This window comes from Canis aureus, chromosome 11 (assembly GCF_053574225.1).
Source record: "Canis aureus isolate CA01 chromosome 11, VMU_Caureus_v.1.0, whole genome shotgun sequence".
NCBI classification, from domain to species: domain Eukaryota; kingdom Metazoa; phylum Chordata; class Mammalia; order Carnivora; family Canidae; genus Canis; species Canis aureus.
The window spans coordinates 40,548,277-40,562,540 of NC_135621.1; the positions used below are offsets into that span (position 1 = coordinate 40,548,277).

The following is a 14,264-nucleotide window of genomic DNA, read 5'->3' on the forward strand; positions in this document are numbered from 1 at the left end:
TCCTGGTGTCACAGAGCAAAGTCCTTGGCAGTGGTTCTCAATATGTGGTACCCATCCCAACACACGTAACCTGGGAACTCAGCAGAAGTGGGCATCCTCACTCCAGACTTCCACGGTGGGTCCAGCCATTTGAGTTTTAAGGTAAGCCCTCCAGGGATGCTGATGCCCACCTGAGGAGCACTGGCCTACAGGATACAGCAAGGAGAGACTGAGAGGAGAAGCAAGGCCAAGAACCAAGGCCATCATCAGTAATGCTCCCCTGTGATGCCACACAGCTAGCCTTCCAGGACCATGTGAGCGGCTCTAACCCAAGCTCAGGGCTTCCTCCATTGCTTGGCTGCTAAAAGAAGTTCCAGAAGTTCCATTGCTGCCCAAGCTCCACTCTTTATTGATGGTTGTCCATCAATGTTTCTCAAATATTTGCCTAATAAAAGTTTATGGTTCTGTTTATGTATTTTCAGATACATCTTAATGAAGAGACGGTGGCCTAGGTTCGTGGATGAGAGCAGACTCAGAAGTGAGAAAGTCTGACTCTGAGTTCCAGATCTGCCACATGCTAGCTATGGAACACGTAGGCAAGGTAACCTGCTATTTCTCCGAACTCTTATCAGTAAGGACAAAAACAGGAAGTATCTACACTTAATTTTTGAGAGGATTCAATGTGTTATTACTTTGTATGAAGTGCTTAGAACAGTAATTATGTGATTTTGTAAGTCTTAATGATAAACTCATGATCACTACAGAAAATATTTTAGCTTTTGTACTTATAAATCAAGTACTTAACATACATCAGTATTATGTTAAATACTAATACCCAAAAGTTATTTTAAATTGGTAATTTAACCTCTAGAATCCAAAACACATCTTAAAATCTTAGTAAATGTCCAAAGTATTTTAATTACATGTAATCAAATGTGATTTTTGTACTCTAAAACCGAGTGCATGAAATATTATATTACTGTCTGTAACTACGCAGATCGTATCTGTCCCACTAAGGAATAATAATAATTGCCATTACTATTATTCTAAATTGTTTCCACTCAGTCTTTTTAGCTATCTCAACTCTGGAACCTACAGAATAAATGAAGCTGACATCATAAAAAGTGTATCAACCTGCATTCTGCAATAAGGCAGCCGCTAGCCTCACAGGGCTCCTGGACACTTGCAAAGAAAAAAAGCAACGTGGTGGGCTCGGGGCGGGGGGGCATGTTTAGAAGCAGGGAGAAACAGTAAAGGAGCTCCATTGTGCAGACCCACCCATGCCACAGTAAGGACTTGGGACACTGATCTGATGTGGACCACAGCCAGTCTGGAATGTAATAGCACAGTGAGCTGGTCGGATTGGCAAGAGTGGTCAAACAGGTATTCTGAGAGTCCATTAAGAAGAGGAAATCAAGTATAGCAGAGCTAAGCGATCTTTTGGAGGCAAAATCACTAAGTTCGGGATATGAAAGAAAGGGAGAATTCAGGGATGATCAAGTGAGTCAATGATGGGGATAAACTGAGAAGGCAGGCAGGTTAGGAGATGGTGACATTAAGATGTCAGCTTGTGGCATTCAAGAGTTTTAGGCAGGCATGACGGGTAAGAAGTTGGATAATTCATATAAAAGATAGACCAAATGAATAAATTAATGAACCATACAGATTTGGAGCTAGAGGGCTGCCCATCCCATAGACATCCCCCCTGCCTTACATAATCATCTTTCATAACCCAAACTGGCCTAAGTCATGGCCACAGAGAATGCATACAGAGCTCAGGGTGGACCTTACCAGACTCTGTCCTGTATAAGCACTAAAGGGACCCTTGCTCACATCGCAGAGACCACAGGGTCACAGCAACAGCAGACCCAGAGTGGATGGCCTTCCCTCCCACTTTGCTCTTCACCCAGGGCCAGGAAACACTTTCTTTGCCATACAAAACCCAGTGGGCGCTTTCCCTATATCTGATATTTTATCATGACCCTAATCCAAAAAAACCTACCTACACTGAGGAGAAGCATCCATAAATGCATCAAGTCAGCACTGATTTCTCTCCTTAATCATCCTACCTAGAACCCAATCAGCATCTGGAAGCCCAGTGCCAAGGATCCTTCCCCATTTTGAGGCTGTATGACAACTAATGAGCTGCCATCCCCTCCTTACCTCTGCCCTCTAACCATCCCTGGCAGATGTCCTCAAATAAGCAGTTGCTAGATCTGGGTGAAGGAAGCAAAAGGACTTCCTACAACAATCAGCCTTGTTTCTGAACACAGAGTTACACACTGGTATGAACTGAACTCCCCCTCCCCCCCAATATGTTGAAGTTCTAACCCCCAATGTGACTGTATTTGGAGACAGAGCTTTTAAGGAAGTAATTAAGAGTCAGTGAGGTCATAAGGATGGGGCCAAAATCGCACAGGACTGGTGACCTTGTAAGAAGAGGAAAAGCCACCAGAGTCTCTGCAGGCAGAAAAGAGAGGACACACAAGGACACAGCGAGAAGGTGCCCTCCTATAAGCCGGGACGAGATTCAAGACCTGAATCTGCCAGCACTCTGATCTTGGACTTTCCAGTTTCTAGAACTGTGGGAAAGAAATTTCTGCTTTATGGACTGTGCGGTACCGTTACAGCATCCAGAGCAGACTGATACACATAATAAGCAAGAGTAAGCACCCTGTTGCAGACTTCCACAGCCATGCCAGCTCCTGGCAATGAGGCAAAGACAAAAGTTCACGGAAACTGCTCACCGAAATGGTCTCCTCTGAAACGGCTCATCTTCAAAGAATCAACTCACACCAAGAATCTGCTCCCAAGCACTATTTGTTCACATCTGCAAATGGCAAAGGGATCCACGGCTGCGCTACATGCCTGTGGATCAGGAGCCTTACAAAAACGTCGATGCAGCACCTTCTGGTGTTCCTTATCTACCTCCTGCTTAGCAGGGCCACAGGGCTCAGATGGCAAGGACTTACCTCAATTTCGAGCTCTGGTCTCCTCACACAGAAATAAGGACTAGAGCCCATTTTACCTTGTTATTTTTTCAAATATTAAATAGGACAGCACTGCTGGAAAGCAAACTGTAAACTATAAATTAATGCACGAGTATTAATATCGATTATTTTTATCTGACTATGGCACTTTGGATCTTCACTAACCACTAACCAGCCGAGCTATCAAGAGGAAACTGCAGTATTTAAATTGTTAATATACTTGAAGTTTCTTCCCTTAAAAACATTAAAAATATAAAGGGGATGAAAGAGTAAGGTGGTGCTAACGAACTAAGCCAGGGTAACAAATGCTTTGCCCCAAGTTTCCAGTTGGTGTTGACACCCACAATCTACTGAAAAGTACTATATAGAGCCAAGCCACCAGGTGGTTTATGCAACTGGATTTGTTTTTTGTTTTGCTTTTTGTTTGTTTCGTTAAGTTTAGCTTCAGGACTATAAATGATTCATGTGATTGAGAATTTACTCAAGAGAGAGGCCATCAGACCACGACAACACCTTCCACCATGTCACAGGTTCTGAGCAGAACGTACAAAGATTCTGGCTTTATATCTCAGTGGGAACCTAGAGCCCTAATAACTCAATAGGCTCAGAACTCAGCATTCATGTGTTCGGTAAGAATTTACGGCAAACCACGTGTTTAAGATACAAACACAGAAACCACAGGGCAGATTGTGACACGTGTGTGTGTGTGTGCGCGCGCGTGAGAGGGAGAGAGAGAGTGAGTGTGCGCGTGTTGGGGGGGGTGATATAACTTGCTAATGTTGATTACACCTTCAGAAGTATACATACGTTTGGATCTGTTCAACGTAAAATGTAGGAAAGGAAAGAACAGTCTAATTGTTAAAACTGTGTTACTAAAGTGACCTAAAGAAATTGGAAACTATTTTTACTTTAGCTGCATACTTTTGATAACCGGTTAGAGGGCTGTCTTGGCCTCCTTCTAAGTCACCTGAATTCAAGCACTGAACATACATGACAGCATTTTTAGCTTAGGCCCTTTGAAAATATGTCATGAAGGGTTTCCATCACTCATCTGAGAAAAGAGAAACAATTTGGAAGTGCCATTTGCTATCCCTCTGGACGGGAAAACTAATTCCCTAAGCCTCTGGGGTGAGTGGTGGGGAGTTTCCAGTTCATTTGTGAAATAAAGTTCAGCTTACTAGTTTTCCCGAACATTGTACACTGCCCTCCCCTGCAGATCCAGCAATTTTCAGCTCCTCAGCTAGCCAGCCTCGTTCTGAATGATGGAGAACCCTCTCTCCCCCAGCACACGCTGCAAGTCAGTCTGGGCAGTTAGAAGCATGTGTATCCCGGAGAGCAAAACAGCCTCATTTAGCCAGGGCAAATTAAGCTAATGCAAGTTATCAAGTAAAGGACTCCAGGTTATTCCAGGCAATCAGGGAGTCTTTGGGGTATTTCAAAAGGTTATCTAGTTTGTGCACACGCAAAGAAGATTTCCGGTGCATTTAATATGGATGATAGTGCCTTTCTCAAATACTGTGTACATAAGATCGGCTGTCAGTTGGAAAACCTCAATAATCCCCCAATGCAAATGACAGGGCAGGGTCACAGATTTCAGGGATGAAGAGACGTAACCATGGACCACGTCATAAAGCAAAACCCAAAGCCTGGAAACTGAGCACAGCTATTAGAAATGCATCTTATGCAAGCCCTACCCATTTAAAAAGGGCCAGTTTTGGGGCGCCTGGCTGGCTCTGTCCAAGGAGCATGGGACTTTTGATCTCAGCGTTGTGAGTTCCAGCCCCACATTGGGTGTAGAGATTACTTACAAACAGAATCTTTTAAAAAATCAACCAATCAATCAATCAATCGGGGCCAGCTTTTCCACGAGTGGGCAGAGGTGGGTGATAGAGCACTCAGTTCTACGGGTGGCAGTTTGTCACCCAATTTCATCCACAGTTCCCATGATCAATACTGTTGTGTGTTTAGGTAGCAGCTGAGAAGCTCCGAGCTGAGCCCAGGTGAGGCCTATCAGAGAGGAAGCGGAGCCAAGCACCTCCACAAGCTCCCCGCCGCTTAAAGTTTTCAATTTCAGCCTCCAAGTAGCTGCAGCCAGAAGACCACAAACATCCGGTCTTTTCCTGCCATCCAAAGTACATCTAAGTAACCTCAAAAGGAGAAATAATTAGGGGAGGATTTTCCCATGTTGGTCACTGCTTCACTAGCCTGATTAACACCCATTTCTCGGGAAATCCCTGTTCCAAACACCTAAAAACCTCCATCAACAGCCCCACCTCCCCAGCCAGTCAAGCCCATCTCTTCTCTGCGCGTCCGCTGGCGACCATTATTTTCATAAAACGCGGCACATGCCTGAATCCTGTTCACTCACCCACCCACCCAGGAACGCCTGGTAGGTGCGTTAAGAGAGTGTTCAGAAGCAAAGTTTAGATCTGTTTTGATTAAGTTATAGTAGCCCTGGTTAATTTCATTTTCAGTCGTTCTAAGACTTGCAGAGCAGGGCTGCTAACGATATACCAGCAGTGGTATGAAACACACCCGAATTACTCTCATTCCTACCCAAATCCCTTCCCAGAAGCCAGGGCCTGAACCAGGGAGGGCCTCTCCTACCTGCAGGTCTGGGGCTAGGCCGTGCCCGCTGGCCTCCGTGGTTCAGTTTCTGTTTGGTTCAACGGAAGGAGGGGGCCCAGCGCTGGGGCCTGCTCATCCCCTTATACAGACACAAAGTTGGCAGATTCAGCCTTAAACCTGTTGGCAAAATAAACGAAAACAAATAAAGGGGAAACTGCCAACCGCAATTGTCTGAAGTGACAGAGGCCTACTGTCCCCGTCCCTGCCCCGTCCCTGAAGCCCTTACAAAGCTCGTGAAGAGTCAGGTGCCCGGTGTTCACCAGCCGCCGCGCCCCGCATCCCCCGCAGACCTTCCAAGGCGATCGTTACTGTCCACGCACGAAGGCGTTTCTGCAAAGTAGACGCCTCCACGCAACGCCACACTCGGTGCGCTCACGGGGGAGGTGCCTTCAGTGCCTTAAAACGCAACCACACGCCGGTTTCTTCCAGAACCACTTGGTGGTTAGATCGCCCCGAACACACCGGGAGGCCAAGCGTCGTGAGAAACTTTCTTCCAGGTGCGGGAGGTCCTTCCCATGCGGGACGCGGCGCGGAGCCTGGCACCGTCCCCGGGCCCCGCGGCCCCGCGCCCAGGCGAGGGCCTCCCCCACGCGGCGTGACAGCAGCTTTGTGCGGGGTCAGGAGAGTTGCCATAAGCACAGCAAGTTCTCGGGCCTCCCGCGGCCTCCCGCGGCCTCCCGCGGCCCCGCGAGCCGCGGCGCTTCCTCCGGGGGCCGCTCGTCCCCGCGCCCCCGCGCCCCCGGCCCCCGCCCCCGCGCGCCCCGGGTCCCCGGTCCCGGCAGCGCCGCCCTGCCCCCGCGCCCCCGCGCCCCCGCCCGGCCCGGCCCGGCCCGCACAGGGGGGCCCGGAAGGCGGGCGCGGAGGTGCGCAGCCGGGAGCGGGGGGCAGGCCGCGGCGGGGCCCAGGGCGGTGCGGGGCGCCCAGGGCACGGCCCCCGCCCCCGCCCCGCCCCCGCCCCCGGGCGCGCGCCGCCCCCCGCGCGGCCCAACTTGGCGGCCCCCGCCCCGCGCCCGCCCGCCCGCCCGCCCGCCGGCACCGCCTTACCTCCTGCGCCGCCCGCCGAGCGGAGGGCAGCGGCGCGGGTCCCGGGGCGGCGGCCGCACCGCGCCCGCCCAGGCGCCGCTCTTTGTCTGCGCCGCTCCCTCCTCCCGCCGCGCGGCGGACGCTGCCGGCCCGGGCGGACCCCGCCGCCGCCGCCGCCGCGAGCCTCCCGCCGCTCCCGCCTCCCGCCGCCCGCCGCCCGCTCGGCCGCGCGGCTCCGGCCTGACGATCCCGGCGGCGGCGGCGGCGACCCTCCCCCGGCGCTGCGCCCGCCCCTCCGCGCGCTTCCTCCTCCTCCTCCTCGCGCCGCTCCTCCCCGGCCGCGCGCGACCCCGCCCAGGGCCGGCCCGGGCCGAGGGGGGCGGGGGGCGGGGGCCCGGCTCCCACCTGGGGCGGCGCGGGCGGCGGGCGGCGGGCGGCGGGCGGCGCGGGGACCCGGGGCTCGGCCGGGGCGCGCGGGGGGCGCGGGGGGCGCGGGGCGCGGGGAGGGCGGGGGTCCCGGCTGCCCGCTGCCCGCTGCCCGCTGCCGGCTGCCCGCGCGGGGACTGGGGCAGCGCTGGCGGCGAGCGGACGGCAGGGGAGAGAAAGGCAGCAACTTCCAGCCCCAGTGACTGCCGCGCGGCCTTTCCATCCTCTTTTTGTTTGATTTTCTTATCGCGACGCTCTAGTTGTTTGGCGGCCGGCCCCTCCCGGAAGCATTCCCACGGCACCCTCGGCAAGGCAGGCCTGGGGTCCGTCAGAAAAGTGACTTACATAAAAATGTCACTTCCTCTCTGTAATTGCCTCTGGGCATTTTTATTTATTTGCCTTGTATCTATTTACTTTCCCAAACAGACACTTTTGTACTCCATCATTCCCGTCGGAAGCACTTCTTGAGAGCAGAGAGGACACGCGGCCCCGCGCCGCCCCGCCTGCGGCCCAGCCCCCCGCGCCCACCCGGCAGAACCTGGCAGGCGCTGCCAGCGGCTGGGCCCCTCCCCGCACCCCCCCCCCCCCCCCCCAGGCCTTGTCACTACTAGTGGGACTGGTCCGGTCACCTGGCCACACGCAGGGACTTACCTGTAAACAAATTCGGAAGATTAAAACCCTGGAGGAAGGGGAAACACAAGTTGTCCTCTAACAGGCACATGCATCCAGCTGCCTGTGCTCCAGTCTCCTTCCCACACGGCTTCCCAAAAGGAAACCCGACTATTCAAGTGATTCTGATTTCCTGGCGGAATAGCCTGGATCCATGTTAATGAGATTCTTTCTTAGGCTCCTGGCTTCTCATTACTATTAAGGCAATAATAACTTACCCAAGGTGACAAGGCTGAACCATTGATCCTCTGCCTTGTTCACAAAAGGAAGTATCCAGGTTGGGTAACCAGAACCAGTATACCTTTGAAGTCACAGTACAGCCTTTGACTATCTGCTTTTTCAACTGCGGAACCTTGCGCAGGTGTTTCTTAACCGATCTAAAATTTAACAAATGGAGAGATCGTGTTTACCTAGCTCCCATGTCAGTCCCTGGCACCCTTCCTGCCTGTAGGGCACACTCTGTAGGTCACTAGCTGGGAGTAGGTACAGTGTACTGAGCAGGGACGGATCCAAGATCAGGGAATCTGGATAGCCTCCTTCTCTTTGCCCTTGGGGAAAGAGCTGCCTCAGTTCATCCTTTTGTCTTACTAATAAGGAAGGCAGAATTATAATAAATGGTCTGACCCAATTTTAAATTAGTTTACCCAAAATCCATATAATAACATTGACCCAGTTTTTAACTTGTCTGCTTTGTAAACCATCACTGAATCACCGTTCTTGAATTCCTCTTCCTTCTTCCTTCCTTTACAAAGGTAGAGTCCCCAAGGACATTCTCTATCTAAAATCCAATGTCGCTTTCTTAATCTTTATCCTATGCAGTCTTCAGAAGCACGTGGCATTTCTGCTATTACCTGAAATTCAGTTATTTTCATTTATCTAACACAGCTACCCTTCTGAACTTCCTACATCATTCTCTTGGAGGGCATATTGACCTCTAACAGTAATATTCCTGATGCAGAATTTGGCCCCTTGTTTTTATAATGATTTGTGCCTTTTTTGTTTTTTTTAAGAGAGTTGATCATTTTTTTGTATGCCTCCAGTCTGGATGTTCAGTGATTAACTCTCAGATCTGTAGCCTTAGAGAATTCCCCAGATTGTCTGCAGTCTCTCTGGGCAGCTCATCATCTCTTCAATATCACCAGGTTCAGAATGAAATTTATCCTCTTCCCAAAGTAGCTCCTCCTCCCACGGTCTCAGGCTTGGCCAAGAATCCACCAGACATCTCAGCTCCTTGGAGAAACTTCACTGCAATCTCATTTCTTCCTTCCTTCCCTCTCTCCAAGATCTCCCCAAAGGCAGTGAGGAGAGAGTGCAAGATGACCTTGGGATCCCTCTCAGTCTAAATCCTCATGATTCTGAGTCCTGGTGCTGTTGAAACAGCTCTTTGTATCTTCTTTTCTCTTTCCAGTGACACCATCCAAATTTTTACATTGTTACTGATGACACTTATGAAACTTCTTTTATATGTGTGTGTGTGTATCTGTGTGTGTATAAAATAATTATATATAATATATATAATAGTATCATGTGTGAGTTACAGGTATACAGAGTATTATCCTCATATACATATAAAAAAAATGGAAACAGTAAGTGAAGGAACTGGGGTCAGAACTAAACATACTTGACTTCGAAACTCGTGTTTTTTCCAGTACACCCCATTGCCTTCCAAGTAGCCTCCTGTCGCTCACTTTCACCCACCTCCCAAATTTTGGGTATCATTGTCATAGTAATCTTCCTAAAAATTGCTTCTATTTTGTCCTGCCCCTGCTCAAGAAATAACCATGACTCCCCATGGCCTACCACAGTTCCTCAAGAGTTCTCTGACAGCAGAAGATGAGCATTTGCTCCTGAGAAGGCTGAGGAACTGAGCCTAAGAGGCCTATATTCATTTCTTGGAGCTGTCTTTTTTTGTTTGTTTGTTTCATGAGAGGCAGAGACACAGGCAGAGGGAGAAGTAAGCTCCCTGCGGGGAGGCCTATGCAGGCCTCCATCCCAGGATTCCGGGATCATGACCTGAGCCAAAGGCAGACACTCAACCACTGAGCCACCCAGGTGCCCCTCCTGAAGCTGTCTTAATAAATTACCTCAAATTGTATGGCTTAAAATAGAGGAGTTTATTCTCTCAGTCTTCTGGAAGCCAGAGTCTAAAATCAAGGAGTCAGCATATTCTCTCAGAAGGCTCTAGTGGAGAATCCTTCCTTGCCTTTCCCAGCTTCTGGTATCTCCAGGCCTGCCCTGACCTGTGGAAACATTACTTCAATATCTGCCTCTGTCTTCCCATAGCCTGATCCCCTTCTCTCTTGCCATTGGATTTAGAACACACACACACACACACATACACATGCACGCACTCATACCCTGCCACCATCTAGGATGATCTTAAGATCCTTACCTGATAACAGCTACTAAGACCCATTTTCCAAATAAGATCACATTCACAATTTCCACATGAACATATCTTTGGGGGCCACCATTTGACCCACTGTGAGACCCCACATGGGGGAGACGTTTCTTTTCAGCTGATGCTGTGTCTGAAAATGTATGTCTCCGCATTCCACTCTGTTAGTATGCTGTTAATATTGAAATGTCTTCCATAATGAAATATTGAAAGTGAAAAAGTACAAACCTTGGGAGCCTGGGTGGCTTAATCAGTTAAGCTTCCATCTCTTGGTTTTGGCTCAGATCATGATCTCAGGGTTGTGAGGTCAAGCCCTGCACAGGGCTCTGCACTGAGTATGGAGCCTGCTTAAAATTATCTCTCATCCTTTCCCTCTTCCTCTCCCTTCCTCTCCCTGTCTAACAAAAAGAGAAAAGAAAAAGTATAAACCTTTCCCTCCAAATCATTTCAACATTAAATCCTAAGACTTGTCTTTCTAACGGTTCTTAAACTTAGTCCTACCACAACAATCTCATTGTTGACTCTGTCACAATCTAAGCTATTTACTCTGGTCACTCTGCTCCCCACCCTGTGTCCCACTTAGTCACACCAATTTCTACTTTGACCATATAGACATAGGAAGACATTTCTCACCCCACTCTTTCTTCAGAGCTCCATTCAGAGACCCCTCGTTAGACTCGTGGGAAATCCAAGGTAAAGTTGAGGGTGTTGGGTCAGACTTCAGAGGCATGCAGCCTGCCTACAAGCCCATGACTTAAGATCATTTAACCTCTTTGGGCCTCAAATAGTAATAACACTACTCTTACAAAAAGCTGTGAGAATAAGTGAGATAATGTAAACATGTTTCAACTGTCTGTCGGCACATGGTAAACACTTGTATCAGCTTTTCTATGACCTTCTATCTTAACATTCAATTTAATTAAACATATCTTGTATATGTCTATTTGCATTATAAGAGATAATTCAGGAGAAATAAAAATAAGTGGAGATTTTAATCTCAGAGGAAGGATAAGACCAGGATACAAATAACTCTAATATAAAACTAAATATGAAAAACCCCAAGCAAAATATGTTCTGGGAGTCAGAGGAGTCTTTAGATTTCATGAAAGGTGGTAGCATCAGGAATGGACCTTGAGAGACCTTGGTGGCCCTCTAGACAGCCCCCTTCCTGGTTTTAAGGCAACCCCTGGCTGACTGTGGAGGGGAGCAGAGTGGGTTTCTCCATCTCTTCCCTCCCCAAAGCCCTGTAAGAATGAATGGTCTGAAATTGACCAGTAGAACCTTCTCCCTCAAGACTTTGAAACTGAAGAGGGTGACAGAGGGGAGGAAGAGGAGATACAGTTTGCTTTTACAGGAAGGGGTCCTGGAACCTCCTTACAGAGGCGTTAAGCTGCTTGGTTCTCACCCCTTCTCCCAGCATCTCCAGCCCCACTGCAAGCTACTTGATATTCTTACCATAAATCCCTGTTCTGTTTAAGGCCACCAGAGGCACTTCCCCTTCCTGTTACCCAAACCCCTAAATGACACAAACTATAAGAAATTTTTAAAGATTTTTTAAAATTTTATTTATTTGAGAGAGAGAGAACACAAGCAAACGGGAGAGGCAGAGGGAGAGGGAGAAGCAGACTCCCCACCAAGCAGGGAGTCCAACATGGAGCTCCATTCCAGGACCCTAGGATCATGATCTGAGCTGAAGGCACCATTTATCTGACTGAGCCACCCAGGCATCCACAAACTATGGGATTTTGAAAGTTAGAGACAGGGAGGAAATTCCAGATGGAGGAAACTTAGAACCCTGAGCACAGAGGGGAAATGTGGCAAGATTCCATGGCAACAGGGAATGCCCCTATTTGCCTCAGTGGAATGGAGGATGCCAGCCAAGGATCCAGGGGAGGTAAGACCAAGGAGATATGGTAATTAAGTGTGGACATCATGGGAGCTTGGTCGCAGGACAACTCATTTGGCATGCAAACCAAGGAACACCTGGAGGTAGGAAGAGTGGTGTTATGTTTGCATTACTCAGATGTAATAATTCAAATTAGGGTGGAGTCAATGGAGGGGCATCAGTGCAGGGGAAATTAAGGGGAAAGATAAGGAATTGACAAGTGATCAGATATGGGGAGGCAGAGGGAGAGAGGCATCAAATATAACCTGAGGGTTCAGACATGAATGTGTACAAAGATGATGGTATCAATATCAGTAATCGGAAAGCAGGATAAACTGATCTATTAGGGATAAACAGTTCTGGTTTTGTCCATTTACTTAAATTTAATGCACATTATTGCCAACTTACTACGCAGAGATTGTTCTACAGAAATGAGCAAAGCACAGTTCCTACCCTTGAGTGACCTGTGGCTGGGAGAGTAGCTATTAGTGCTCTCGATCTAGAATATTCCACTGGGGTAACGAACCACACTGCTTAATTGTGACATCCATTTTAGCACAGATGGAAACACCCTGAGGGCAGGGACTGAGTCTGATTTTCTTCTGCAGCTCTAGCACCTTATTCTCTGTACCCAGTAGGATCAGACACTTAATAGATCTGTAATGATGGATGAAAATTCCACACCTCTGTGAGTTTGCCAAAGGCAACACAGGACTGTGAGCATTAGTGAGGAGATCTAAAAAAGAGGCCTTTATGATCTCACCATAAGAATTTCAGAACAAATACTGTGGACTTACAGATTTCGGTATTTCATTTTACCTACATTAGCAGGGGCAAGGGGGGGGGTGGTGGAACAGAAACATGAGTCTGAAGATAGTGTGGTAATTTCTTACCCAAACTCCTGAGTATTCTCATTACCTCTTCAGATTCAAGAGGAGACAGGCTAGAAACCCATGAAATTCATCTCTCAGCAACTGGCAGAATTAAGTTTCTTAAAACACACACACACACACACAAAGAGTTCTTACTCTTTGAAACCCTCCCTGTCAAAGGTTCTTACTCTTTGAAACCCTCCCTGTCCCCCTCCCCCAAAAAATGTTTTCTGTGTCTTGTCAATGCAGTTATCCTGCTTCTAGCTCCAAATTATGATCTGGACTTCAGGAAGTGGTGATGCCTTGGATAATTGTTCAAATAAAAGAAAACAGGTGAGGCGATAGTATAAAGGTGGGTATGATTTAGGGTAAAAGGAAAATTAAAAACAAGTAAGTGTGCTCACACACTGCCCAGTCTGTTCTATGCAGTTTGTCCAGGAAAGCTTACTATAGTAATAGATCTATACAGTATAACTTTCAAACTTGAAGTTGGCTTGCTCTGAAATATAAAAATGATCAAAGTTCAAATTGTTTGTGATTCTTAGCAGCAGGGAAGAATTCATTTTGATAGGAAAACTTTTAAGAGAGCCCCATAACTTTAGAAAAGCTAAGAGGATTTTACTCAAATTTCCATTTTGAAATCTGCCTTGAGGGGAACATCCCATATGAAACATTTCTGTTAGATACAATAAACCCTCAATTAATCAGAATGCCTCAGGAGGGAGGTGTTCTGCTAAATTAAATTTTCATTTTGGGTAAGGATTAACCAGAAAGCCCCTTCAGCTGGAACATAAGTTGAAATTAAAAAAAAAAAAAAAAACTTGCAAGCTGATATCTTACCTTAAAAAATGCAGTCAAGTATGTGAAATGAGTCTTGTCTTTGATGTTAGGGTGCACACGGTGCCTCAGAGTCATCATTCTGAGCATGCATCCTCATTTTCCAGTGCTAAATGTAGGGAGTACTGGGTGGAATCTACACAAAGTCAGAGCCATGTGCCAAAATGACTTTAAAAAATTGATGAAATTCATGTGTTTTCCTGCATTTGTTACTTTTTTTCCCAAAAGAGGGTGCTTTCCAGTTAATGAGAGGTCCAGTTACCTCTAGTCTAGTTACTCAGTGTGTTACCTGCGTATTTTAAAAGAGGAAGCTTCTAAAATATAAAGCAATTCTCAACTAGAGTTTTGGTGAAGAGAATGGTGCTTTTATTAATCATATTCTTTACTGAAACACAAATAAGTTAACAAGAAAGTATGTTCTGGAAATGCTATGATGTAATACCTCTTTTGTTTTGTTGTGTGTGCTGCACCGCTCAGCGCAGCTCTATGGTCTGTGCATTTGATGGAACATTTCACGGAAATGGCTGTTTGAGAAATGATCCTGAGTAGTTTGATAC

General features: G+C 47.7%; 1 protein-coding gene across 4 annotated transcripts in view; it reads right to left on the reverse strand.

The window, feature by feature from the left end:
* NCK2 (NCK adaptor protein 2) overlaps positions 1–7,811 on the reverse strand; it is a 150,785-nt gene extending 142,974 nt beyond the window's left edge. Inside the window, exons 1-2 of one of the 4 annotated variants that reach the window (XM_077914891.1) lie at positions 7,698–7,811; positions 5,577–5,714 (exon numbers count right to left, since the gene is read on the reverse strand). The gene's annotated coding sequence lies outside the window, so the exon portion shown is untranslated. Of the gene's footprint in view, positions 1–5,576; positions 5,715–5,823; positions 6,282–6,641; positions 6,792–7,697 lie in introns of those variants that run through there. The other 3 variants (XM_077914890.1, XM_077914892.1, XM_077914889.1) reach the window with 3 other exon arrangements.
* Positions 7,812–14,264: the final 6,453 nt, after the last annotated feature.